Consider the following 13,662-nt stretch of genomic DNA (forward strand, 5'->3'; position numbering starts at 1 on the left):
CTCCCTTTGTGAGCCCGATACTGCCCTTGTGGAGGGCAGGGCAACATTTTCTTCTTCTTGATTCCAAGGCACAGATTTGTGCTCTGCCCTTGTAGTGGGCAGGGCAGAGTTGCCTTTCATGCTTGGTTCCCTTATGTTGCCCTCCTAGAGGGCAGTGTGCCCTTGTGGAGGGCAATGTTTGCCCTTCCTCATGTTGTGCGCCACACTTCTTCTCTCTTTGACCACACTTTCTTTTCCTTGGGCCACACTTCCTTAGGCCACGCTTTTCCTTTTTTTTTCTTTTCTTCACCTACAATAAACCAAAACAACCACTCAAAGTATCACTAAATTCAAGAGGCTTATAAATCAATTAAAAATCAATTAAATTTAGCTTAAACCTCATGAGTTAACATTAATTTCATGGTGGTTGTTTGATTTAAAGAAGTTATGCATTTTCACTCCAAATCACTTACTTAGGATGCAAGAAAGTGTATAAATGCTAATAAAACAAGTGAAATTAGCTTGAAAAATGGGTATATGATGACTTGTCATCAGGACACTTTCTGATCAATTGTTTGTATCTTTCCCAAGCTTCATAGAGGGATTCACCTTCTTTCTGTCTGAAGGTTTGGACTTCCACTCTAAGCTTACTCAATTTTTGAGGTAGAAAGAACTTTGCCAAGAAGGCATTGACTAGCTTTTCCCAAGAGTTCAGGCTTTCTTTAGGTTGTGAGTCCAACCATATCCTAGCTCTGTCTCTTACAGCAAAAGGGAATGGCATAAGTCTGTAGACCTCAGGGTCAACCCCATTGGTCTTGACAGTGTCACAGATTTGCAAGAATTCAGCTAAAAACTGATGAGGATCTTCCAATGGAAGTCCATGGAACTTGCAATTCTGTTGCATTAGAGAAACTAATTGAGGCTTAAGCTCAAAGTTGTTTGCTCCAATGGCAGGGATAGAGATGCTTCTCCAAAAGAAGTCGGGAGTAGGTGCAGTAAAGTCACCAAGCACTTTCCTTGCGTTGTTGGCATTGTTGTTGTTTTCGGCTGCCAAGTCTTCTTCTTGTTTGAAGATTTCTGTTAGGTCCTCTATAGAGAGTAGTACTTTAGCTTCTCTTAGCTTTCGCTTCAAGGTCCTTTCAGGTTCAGGATCAGCCTCAACAAGAATGCTTTTGTCTTTGCTCCTGCTCATATGAAAGAGAAGAGAACAAGAAAATATGAAATCCTCTATGTCACAGTATAGAGATTTCTTGAGATGTCAGAGGAAAAGAAGAATATAAGGAGGAGGTAGAAGAAGAAGAATTCAAACTTATCAAGAGAGATGGAGTTCGAATTGTTGATAGTGGAGGAGTATTAGTCCTTGAATAGAAGGATGTGAGAAGAGGGGAAGAATTTTCGAAAATAAATTAAAAAGATTTTAAAAGAAATTTTGAAAATTTGATGAATGATTTTCGAAAATTAAAGTTGGAAAAGAAATAAAGTGATTTTTGAAAAAGATTTTTGAAAGTAGAAATCAAAAAGATATGATTGAAAACTATTTTGAAAAAGATGTGATTAATAAGATATGACTGAAAAGTTATGATTGAAAAAAAATTTAAAAAGATTTGATTTTTAAAATTAATGACTTGGCTAACAAGAAATTTAAAAGATATGATTCAGACATTAAACCTTTCTCAACAGAAAAGGCAACACACTTGAAATGTTGAATCAAATCATTAATTGTTAGCAAGTATTTTTGAAAATGGAAAGAAATTGATTTTGAAAATATATGATTGAAAAGATATGGTTTGAAAAAGATTTGATTTTGAAAAATTATGGAAACTTGAAAAAAAATCTGAATTAAAAAGAAAATCTTCCCTCTTGTGCCATCCTGGCGTTAAACGCCCAGAATGGTATCCATTCTGGCATTTAACACCCAAAACTCTACCTTTTTGGGCGTTAAACGCCCAGCCAGGCACCCTGGCTGGCGTTTAAACGCCAGTTTTCCTTCCTCACTGGGCGTTCTGAACGCCCAGCTTTTTCTGTGTAATTCCTCTGCTGTATGTTCTGAATCTTCAATTCTCTGTATTATTGACTTGAAAAGACACAATTTAAAATTTTTTTTGAATTTTTAATGATGAGGAATAATCAAAATGCCACTAAGATTAAATAAACAATGCATGCAAGACACCAAACTTAGAAGTTTGTATACTACTGACACTAACAAATTGAGAATGCATATAAGAAACAACAAAACACACAAAACAAGAGAATTTAAAGATCAGAGCAAGGAAATCATCAAGAACAACTTAAAGATCAATGAAGAACATAATGCATGTAATTTTCGAAAATTAGAAGAATAAAGACATGCAATTGACACCAAACTTAAAATTAGACACAAGACTCAAACAAGAAACATAAAAATATTTTTGATTTTATGATTTTATAAATTTTTTTTGTGCTTTTTAGAAAATTATATGGAGAAATAAAATAAAGGATTCAAAATTATTAATGAGAATTCCAGGAATCATGCAATGTTAGTCTAAAGCTTTAGTCTAAAAAGATTAGACATGGCTAGCCAAGCTTCAGCAGGACATTACATTCAAGAGCTAAATTGATGAGAATCAATTAGCATTGGTGATGATGAAAACATCACCTTGAAACTCTAGAATTCATTCTTAAAAATTCTGAAGAAAAATACTTAATCTAAGCAACAAGATGAACCGTCAGTTGTCTAAACTCAAACAATCCCCAGCAACGGTGCCAAAAACTTGGTGCACGAAATTGTGATCATCAATGGCGCCATCAACATGGTACGCTCAATTGCAATCTCAACTCTTTATCACAACTTCGCACAACTAACCAGCAAGTGCACTGGGTCGTCCAAGTAATAAACCTCACGCGAGTAAGGGTCGATCCCATGGAGATTGTTGGTATGAAGCAAGCTATGGTCATCTTGTAAATCTCAGTCAAGCGGATTCAAATGGTTATGAAGGATTAATGATTAAAAGATAAATAAAACATAAAATAAAGATAGAGATACTTATGTAATTCATTGGTGAGAATTTCAAATAAGCGTATAGAGATGTTTTGTCCCTTTCGTCTCTCTGCTTTCCTACTGTCTTCATCCAATCCTTCTTACTCCTTTCCATGGCAAGCTGTATGTTGGGCATCACTGTTGTCAATGGCTACAGTCCCGTCCTCTCAATGAAAATGTTCAACGCGCTCTGTCACAGTGGTGCACGAAATTGCAATCACACTTTTGCAATTCCGCACAACTAACCAGCAAGTGCACTGGGTCGTCCAAGTAATACCTTACGTGAGTAAGGGTCGATCCCACGGAGATTGTCGACTTGAAGCAAGCTATGGTTATCTTGTAACTCTTAGTCAGGATATCAATAATTCTCAGGTTTGATTGTGAAAAGTAGAAGAACATGAAATAAATACTTATTTTGCAGTAATTGAGAACAGGTTGAGGTTTGGGAGATGCTCTATCTTCTGAATCTCTGCTTTCCTACTGTCTTCTTCTTCATACACACAAGGCTCCTTCCATGGCAAGCTGTATGTAGGGTTTCACCGTTGTCAATGGCTACCTCCCATCCTCTCAGTGAAAATGTTCAACGCGCTCTGTCACAGCACGGCTATTCATCTGTCGGTTCTCGATCATGTCGGAATAGAATCCAGTGATTCTTTTACGTCTGTCACTAATGCCCCACAATCGCGAGTTTGAAGCTCATCACAGTCATTCAATCCCTGAATCCTACTCAGAATACCACAGACAAGGTTTAGACCTTCCGGATTCTCTTGAATGCCGCCATCAATTCTAGCTTATACCACGAAGATTCTGGCTAAAGAATCCAAGAGATATCCACTCAATCTAAAGTAGAATGGAGGTGGTTGTCAGGCACATGTTCATAGGTGAGAATGATGATGAGTGTCACGGATCACCACATTCATCAAGTTGAGGAGCAAGTGATATCTTAGAATGGAAACAAGCGTGTTTGAATAAAAAACAGTAGTAATTGCATTAATCCATCAAGACACATCAGAGCTCCTCACCCCCAACCATGGGGTTTAGAAACTCATGCCGTAGAAGGTACAATATGAAACGTGTAAAGTGTCATGAGGTAAAGATACAATGTCAAAAGATCCTATTTATAGTGAACTAGTAACCTAGGATAAACAGAAATGAGTAAATGACGTAAAAATCCACTTTCGGGGTCCACTTGGTGTGTGCTTGGGCTGAGCATTGAAGCTTTCATGTGTAGAGACTTTTCCTGGAGTTAAATGCCAGCTTTTATGCCAGTTTGGGCATTTAACTCCAACTTTTGTGCTAGTTCCGGCGTTAAACGCCGGGAATTCTGAAGCTGATTTGCAATGCCGGTTTGGGCCATCAAATCTCAGGCAAAGTATGGACTATTATACATTGCGGGAAAGCCCAGGATGTCTACTTTCTAACGCAATTAAGAGCGCGCCAATTAGGCTTCTGTAGCACCAGAAAATTCACTTTGAGTGCAGGGAGGTCAGAATCCAACAGCATCTGCAGTCCTTTTTCAGCATCTGAATCAGATTTTTGCTCAGGTCCCTCAATTTCAGCCAGAAATTACCTGAAATCATAGAAAAATGCACAAACTCAAAGTAAAGCCTAGAAAAGTGAATTTTAAATAAAAACTTATAAAAACATACTAAAAACTAACTAAAATGTACTAAAAACATAGTAAAAACAGTGCCAAAAAGCGTATAAATTATCCGCTCATCACAACACCAAACTTAAATTGTTGCTTGTCCTGAAGCAACTGAAAATCAAATAGGATAAAAAGAAGAGAACATACTATAGACTCCAAAATATCAATGAAACTTAGCTCCAATTAGATGAGCGGGACAAGTAACTTTTTGCCTCTGAACAGTTTTGGCATCTCACTTTATCCTTTGCAGTTTAAAATGATTGGCATCTATAGGAACTCAGAATTCAGATAGTGTTATTGATTCTCCTAGTTAAGTATGATGATTCTTGAACACAGCTACTTTATGAGTCTTGGCTGTGGCCCAAAGCACTCTGTCTTTCAGTATTACCACCGGATACATACATGCCACAGACACATAACTGGGTAAACCTTTTCAGTTTGTGACTCAGCTTTGCTAGAGTCCCTAATTAGAGGTGTCCAGGGTTCTTAAGAACGCTCTTTTTGCCTTGGATCACTTTTTATTTATTTTATTTTTTTTATTTTTTTTGAATTCACTGCTTTTTCTTGCTTCAAGAATCAATCTGATGATTTTTCAGATCCTCAATAACATTTCTCCTTTTTCATCATTCTTTCAAGAGCCAACAAGTTTAACATTCTTTAATCAACAAATTCAAAAGACATATGCACTGTTCAAGCATTCATTCAGAAAACAAAAAGTATTGTCACCACATCAAACTAATTCAACTAGTTTCAGAGATGAATTCGAAATCCTGTACTTCTTGTTCTTTTGTGATTAAAGCATTTTTCATTTAAGAGAGGTGATGGATTCATAGGACATTCATAGCTTTAAGACATGAACCTTAAATTTTATTAATCATGAATTAAGAACAAGACTCAAAAATAAATATAAGATAAGACTAATAGAAAACAAAAATTTAAATGACTCTAAAATAGACTCCTAATGATAGAGGTTATCACAGGGTTAGGACTCAACAACCTTGATTTTGAGAAGTGGATTGGTGTGCGAAATTGTGATCACTACTTTTCACAACTCAATTAATCCCTAGTAATGGCCCCAAAAACTTGGTGCTCAATACCATGGCATAAACACAACTTTGCACAACTAACTAGCAAGTGCACTGGGTCGTCCAAGTAATAAACCTTACGCGAGTAAGGGTCGATCCCACGGAGATTGTTGGTATGAAGCAAGCTATGGTCACCTTGTAAATCTTAGTCAGACAGACTCAAATGGATATAGATGATATATGAATAAAACATAAAGATAAAGATAGAGATACTTATGTATATCATTGGTGAGAGCTTCAGATAAGCGTATGAAGATGCTTGTCCCTTCCGTCTCTCTGCTTTCCTACTGTCTTCATCCAATCATTCCTACTCCTTTCCATGGTAAGCTTATGCAAGGGTTTCACCGTTGTCAGTGGCTACCTCCCATCCTCTCAGTGGAAATGTTCAACGCACCCTGTCATGGCACGGCTATCCATCTGTCGGTTCTCGATCAGGCCGGAATAGAATCCAGTGATTCTTTTGCGTCTGTCACTAACGCCCCGCCCTCAGGAGTTTGAAGCACGTCACAGTCATTCAATCATTGAATCCTACTCAGAATACCACAGACAAGGTTAGACCTTCCGGATTCTCTTGAATGCCGCCATCAGTTCTTGCCTATACCACGAAGACTCTGATCTCACGGAATGGCTGGCTCGTTTGTCAGGCGAGCACTCGGTTGTCAGGCGATCAACCATGCATCGTGTATCAGGAATCCAAGAGATATTCACCCAATCTAAGGTAGAACGGAGGTGGTTGTCAGTCACACGTTCATAGGTGAGAATGATGATGAGTGTCACGGATCATCACATTCATCAAGTTGAAGAACAAGTGATATCTTGGAACAAGAACAAGCGGAATTGAATAGAAGAACAATAGTAATTGCATTAATACTCGAGGTACAGCAGAGCTCCACACCTTAATCTATGGTGTGTAGAAACTCCACCGTTGAAAATACATAAGAACAAGGTCTAGGCATGGCCGTGAGGCCAGCCCCCAGTGATCAAAAGATTCGAAGATCTCAAGATGTCAAATACAATAGTAAAAGGTCCTACTTATAGGGAACTAGTAGCCTAAGGATTACAAAGATGAGTAAATGGTGCACGAATTTGTAATCCGCACAACTAACCAGCAAGTGCACTGGGTCGTCCAAGTAATACCTTACGTGAGTAAGGGTCGATCCCACGGAGATTATTGGTTTGAAGCAAGCTATATTTATTTTATTAATCTTAGTCAGGAGGCCAATAGGATTATAAGTGAAATTACTAGATTTGATTAGAAAAATAAAAGAGAATAACAGCGTTACTTGTTGTGCAGTAATGAGAAATATGTTGGAGTTTTGGAGATGCTTTGTCCTTCGAACTTCAACTCTTCCTTAAAATCCTTCAACACACGAAAAGTCCCTTCCATGGCAAGCTCTATGTAGGGTGTCACCGTTGTCAATGGCTACCTCCCATCCTCTCAGTGAAAACGTTCCTATGCTCTGTCACAGCACGGCTAATCATCTGTCGGTTCTCAATCGGGTTGGAATAGAATCAATTGATTCTTTTGCGTCTGTCACTAACGCCCAGCCTTCAGGAGTTTGAAGCTCGTCACAGTCATTCAATCCCAGAATCCTACTCGGAATGCCACAGACAAGGTTTAGACCTTCCGGATTCTCATGAATGCCGCCATCAATCCGGCTTATACCACGAAGATTCTGCGTAATGAATCTAAGAGATACTCATTCAGTCTAATGTAGAACGGAGGTGATTGTCAGGCACACGTTCATGGTTAGGGAAGGTGATGAGTGTCACGGATCATCACCTTCTCCATAATTAAGCGCGAATGAACATCTTAGATAAGAACAAGCGTGTTTGAATGGAAAATAAGGGAATTGTATTAATTCATCGAGACGCCGCAGAGCTCCTCACCCCCAACAATGGAGTTTAGAGACTCATGCCGTCAAAAAGTATGTAATTCAGATCTGAAAATGTCATGAGGTACAGAATAATTCACTAAAAGTTGTTTAAATAGTAAACTAGTAACCTAGGTTTACAGAATATGAGTAAACTAAGATAATTGGTGCAGAAATCCACTTCTGGGGCCCACTTGGTGTGTGCTGGGGCTGAGACTAAAGCTATCCACGAGTAGAGGCTTTACTTGGAGTTGAACTCCAAGTTATGACGTGTTTTGGGCGTTCAACTCCGGATCAAGACGTTTTTCTGGCGTTTATCTCCAGACAGCAGCATGTACTTGGCGTTCAACGCCAAGTTACGTCGTCTATCTTCGCGCAAAGTATGGACTATTATATATTGCTGGAAATCCCTGGATGTCTACTTTCCAACGCCGTTGAGAGCGCGCCAATTGGACTCCTGTAGCTCCAGAAAATCCATTTCGAGTGCAGGGAGGTCAGGATCCAACAGCATCAGCAGTCCTTTTTCAGCCTAGGTCAGATTTTTGCTCAGCTTCATCAATTTCAGCCAGAAAATACCTGAAATCACAGAAAAATACACACACTCATAGTAAAGTCCAGAAATATGATTTTTGCTTAAAAACTAATAAAATTCTATTAAAAACTAATTAAAACATGCTAAAATCTACATGAAATTACCCCCCAAAAGCGTATAAAATATCCGCTCATCACAACACCAAACTTAAACTGTTGCTTGTCCTCAAGCAACTAGATAAATAAAATAGGTTTTAACAGAAATTAAGAAGTAATAATATTTTAGAGTTTTAAATGAAGCTCAGATTCTTTTTAGATGAGCGGGGCTTGTAGCTTTTGTTTCTGAACAGTTTTGGCATCTCCCTTTATCCCTTGAATTTCAGAATGATTGGCATCCATAGGAACTTAGAATTCAGATAGTATTATTGACTCTCCTAGTGTAGTATGTTGATTCTTGAACACAGTTATTTTATGAGTCTTGGCCGTGGCCCTAAACACTTTGTTTTCCAGTATTACCACCAGATACATAAATGCCACAGACACATGACTAGGTGAACCTTGTTCAGATTGTGACTTAGCTTTGCTAAAGTCCCCAGTCAGAGGTGTCCAGAGCTCTTAAGCACACTCTGTTTGCCTTGGATCACGACTTTAACCACTCAGTCTCAAGTTTGTAACTTGGACCTACATGCCACAAGCACATGGTTAGGGACAGCTTGGTTTAGCCGCTTAGGCCAGGATTTTATTTCCTTGGGCCCTCCTATCCATTGATGCTCAAAGCCTTGGATCCTTTTTACCCTTGCCTTTTGGTTTTAAGGGCTCGTGGCTTTTTCTATTGCTCCTTCTTTCTTTTTTTTTCTTTTTTTTTGAGACTGCTTTTTCTTGCTTCAAGAATCAATTTCATGATTTTTCAGATCATCAATAATATTTTTCGTGTTCCTCATTCCTTCAGGAGCCAATATTCATCAAATTCAAAGTACAAGTTATGCACTGTTCAAGCATTCATTCAGAGAACAAAAAGTATTGCCACCACACATAATTAATTATAATTTTTATTATTAAGAACTCGAAAAATATAGATTACTTCTTTATTCTAAAAAAAATTCTACTACTTTTATTCATGCCTGATGATGATGAGAAAAATAAATTATAGCTTAATTGGAAATGAAATCAAAATAGACATACTAATTACTACTAAATATCTCCTAAGGTAAATTTCTATAATAATACTATCACTAAGTTAAAGCAGAAAAATTGGAACTCAGCAACCTGTTATTTTGAGGAGTAGATGTTCCTCTAATCTGTGGAGTGCTTTTCAAGGATTAATTTTTGGCGCTTTAGCTCCCTTAGATCACGCCCCTGCTCTTCCTGTTCCTTAAGCAGTTTGCAAAGCATGCTACTTTGGTTGTTCTGTTCTTCCTTTATTTGGTCCATAGCTTCTTGCAATTTGGAAATAGAAGCCTCAAGATGTTCCCAATATTCGAATTGAGGCAGTTCTGGGAGGGCTTCCTGTGCTATCCTCTTGGCAGAATCATCTTGTTGCTGTTGTCTGACCATTGATATTCCAGTGATTGGCCTCTCAACTGGAATATACTCTGTTATTCCCATCTTCACTCCGGCATCTTTGCAGAGCATAGAAATTAAGCTTGGATAGGCCAATTTAGCGTCCTTGGAATTCCTGTTTGCTATTTTGTATAGCTCACATGAGATCAGTTGGTGGACTTCTACCTCTTTTCCCAACATGATGCAGTGAATCATGACAGCTCTTTTGATGGTTACTTCAGAACGGTTGCTGGTGGGCAATATGGAACACCCAATGAAATCCAGCCAGCCTCTGGCTACTGGTTTTAGATCTTCTCTTTTGAGTTGAATTGGAGTGCCAGTGGTGCTGGTAGTCCACCTGGCTTCAGGGATGCATATGTCCTCTAGAATCTTGTCTAGACCTTTGTTTACCCTCATCATTCTCCTGTTAAAGGAGTCTGGGTCATCTTTCAGTTGAGGAATCTTAAATATCTCCCTGATCTTGTCAAGATGAGTATGAACAATCTTTCCTCTGACTAAGGTCCGATGGTCATAGAGAGCAGCTCCAATTATTCTCTGCCTGTCTGTCTGCCATAGATTAGCATAGAACTCCTGAACCATGTTTCTTCCCACTTTCATTTCAGGATTGGTCAGAATTTCCCAATTCCTGATTCGAATTTGCTCTTGAATCTCTTGATATTCATCTTCTTTCAGATCAAATTTGACTTCCGGGATCACTGATCTGTGACTCATTATTTTGTAGTAATGGTCTGAATGTTCTTTAGTTAAGAACTTTCCTTGATTCCAGAGTGGCTTTGGAGCACTCTCTTTCTTGCCTCTTGAAGTTGGTTGTTTTCCTTTAGGAGCCATGATCTTTGATGAGTATGTTTTTGTGATCACGGATACCCACACCAAACTTAGAGTGTTGCTTGTCCTCAAGCAAAAGAGAGAAAGAAGAGGAATAGGAGGAGAGCAAGTGTTGCAAGGTGATGATGAGTGGGACGCCGAACACAATATATGGGGAGGGGGGTTGGAAAATTTCGAAAATAAGAAAAGGATAAGATAGAAGATATGATTTATAAAAGATAGATATGATAAGAAAAAGATATAGTTTAAAAGAGAAAGATATGAATAATATTTAAAAAGATAGATTTGAATTTTTAATTTTGAAAAAGATTTTTAAAGAGATAATTGAGTTTTGAAAACAAATTTTAAAGAGTTTGATTGGATTGAAAATAATTTGTCTTTATGGATTAAGATACATTTGATATTTTTGAAAAAGGGATTTTAGAAATTAGGATTTTTAGAACACTAATTTGATTTGAGGGATGATAATTTGAAATATGTTTATGCAGGAAATCATGAATTGAAACGTAAAAAATTAGAAAATTTGTAAAGAAAAACGAATTTTTACCTCCTCCCCACCATCCTGGCGTTAAACGCCCAACTGCTGCATGGTTTGGGCGTTTAACGCCCAAATGTTGCTTCTCCTGGGCGTTCAACGCCCAGCTGATGCATCTTTCTGGCGTTGAACGCCGGGAAGTCCTTTGTTACTGGGCGTTTTTCTAAACGCCCAGGATGCTGTCAATCTGGCGTTAAATGCCCAGAAGGTGCTTCTTTCTGGCGTTTAACGCCCAGAAAGCTACCCTTACTGGCGTTGAACGCCCAGTGGGTGCTTCTTTTGGGTGTCCAACGCCCAAAATGTTTCTTACTGGCTTTTTCACGCCAGTGAGCTTCCAATTTCCCTTATAACTCTGTGAATCCAACCAATTGCTATTTTACCTTGAAGATACATTGACATATACCTGTAAAAAAAAAATCAATTAATTAATCAATACGAATAAAATTAAATTTTGTGATTGGCTGGGTTGCCTCCCAGCAAGCGCTTCTTTAATGTCATTAGCTGGACTATTACTGAGTTCTAATCAAGTCTCAGCTTTGAGCATTCTTGCTCAAAATTGCCTTCAAGATAATGTTTGACTCTTTGTCCATTAACAATGAACTTTTTGTTAGAGTCATTATCCTGAAGCTCTATGTATCCATATGGTGATACGTTTGTAATGACATACGGACCTCTCCACCGGGATTTTAATTTCCCGGGGAATAATTTGAGCCTAGAATTAAATAGCAGAACTTTCTGCCCCAGCTCAAAGACTCTGGATGACAATTTCTTATCATGCCATCTTTTCGCTTTCTCTTTGTAAATCTTTGCATTTTTGAAAGCATTGAGTCTAAATTCCTCTAGCTCATTTAACTGGAGCAATCGTTTTTCTCCGGCTAACTTGGTATCAAGGTTTAGGAATCTGGTTGCCCAATAGGCCTTGTGTTCCAGTTCCACTAGCAAGTGACATGACTTTCCATACACTAGCTGGTATGGAGAGGTCCCTATAGGGGTCTTGAATGCTGTTCTATATGCCCACAGAGCATCATCCAAGCTTCTTGCCCAATCCCTTCTACGGTTAATTACAGTCCGTTCCAGGATTCTTTTGAGTTCTCTATTTGAGACTTCAGCTTGCCCATTAGTTTGTGGATGATATGGAGTAGCTACTCTGTGGCTAACTCCATAACGAATCAGAGCAGCATAAAGCTATTTATTGCAGAAATGAGTGCCCCCATCACTAATTAACACTCTAGGGATACCAAATCTACTGAAGATGTGTTTCTGGAGGAATTTTAACACTGTTTTAGTGTCATTTGTGGGTGTTGCAATAGCCTCCACCCATTTGGATACATAATCCACTGCCACCAGAATATAAGTGTTTGAGTATGACGGTGGGAAGGGTCCCATGAAGTCAATGCCCCATACATCAAACAACTCAATCTCCAAGATCCCTTGCTGAGGCATGGCGTAACTGTGAGGTAGGTTGCCAGATCTTTGGCAACTGTCACAATTAAGTACATACACTCGGGAGTCTTTATAGAGAGTAGGCCAGTAGAAGCCACTTTGGAGGACTCTTGTGGCTGTTCGCTCACTTCCAAAATGTCCTCCATACTGTGATCCATGGCAGTGCCATAGGATCTTCTGTGCTTCTTCCTTAGGCACACATCTACGGATTACTTCGTCTGCACATCTCTTAAAGAGATACGGCTCATCCCAAAGATAATACTTTGCATCCGTGATCAGCTTCTTTATTTGCTGTCTACTGTACTCTTTGGGTATAAATCTCACTGCCTTGTAGTTTGCAATGTCTGCAAACCATGGCACTTCCTGGATGGCAAAGAGTTGCTCATCCGGAAAGGTTTCAGAGATCTCAGTGAGAGGGAGGGACGCCCGTTCTACTGGTTCTATTCGGGACAGGTGGTCTGCTACCTGATTCTCCGTCCCTTTTCTGTCTCTTATTTCTATATCAAACTCTTGCAGAAGCAACACCCATCTTATAAGTCTGGGTTTTGAATCCTGCTTTGTGAGCAGATATTTAAGAGCAGCATGATCAGTGTACACAATCACCTTTGATCCTACTAAATAGGATCTGAATTTGTCAATGGCGTAAACCACTGCAAGTAGCTCTTTTTCTGTGGTTGTGTAATTCTTCTGTGCGTTATTTAAAACACGGCTGGCATAGTAAATGACGTGCAGAAGCTTGTCATGCCTTTGTCCCAACACTGCACCAATAGCATGGTCACTGGCATCACACATTAATTCAAATGGTAATGTCCAGTCTGGTGCAGAGATGATTGGTGCTGTAACCAATTTAGCTTTCAGAGTCTCAAATGCTTGCAGACACTCTTTATCAAAGATAAATGGCGTGTCAGCAGCTAGCAGGTTGCTCAGAGGTTTGACAATTTTTGAAAAATCCTTTATAAACCTCCTGTAGAATCCTGCATGCCCCAGAAAGCTTCTGATTGCCTTAACATTGGCAGGTGGTGGTAATTTTTCAATTACCTCTACTTTAGCTTGATCCACCTCTATCCCCTTGTTCGAGATTTTGTGCCCAAGGACAATTCCTTCAGTCACCATAAAGTGACACTTCTCCCAGTTTAAAACCAGGTTAGTCTCTTGGCATCTCTTTA

The 13,662-nt window shown here is 38.9% G+C and overlaps 1 non-coding gene across 1 annotated transcript; it reads left to right on the forward strand.

The window, feature by feature from the left end:
* The first annotated feature begins 521 nt into the window (after positions 1 to 521).
* Positions 522 to 628, forward strand: LOC130972322 (small nucleolar RNA R71). Its single transcript, XR_009083509.1, has one exon. It is a non-coding gene; the product is annotated as a small nucleolar RNA R71 (small nucleolar RNA).
* The last annotated feature ends 13,034 nt before the right edge of the window (positions 629 to 13,662 follow it).

The sequence above is a fragment of the Arachis stenosperma genome, chromosome 3 (assembly GCF_014773155.1).
Source record: "Arachis stenosperma cultivar V10309 chromosome 3, arast.V10309.gnm1.PFL2, whole genome shotgun sequence".
Taxonomy (NCBI): domain Eukaryota; kingdom Viridiplantae; phylum Streptophyta; class Magnoliopsida; order Fabales; family Fabaceae; genus Arachis; species Arachis stenosperma.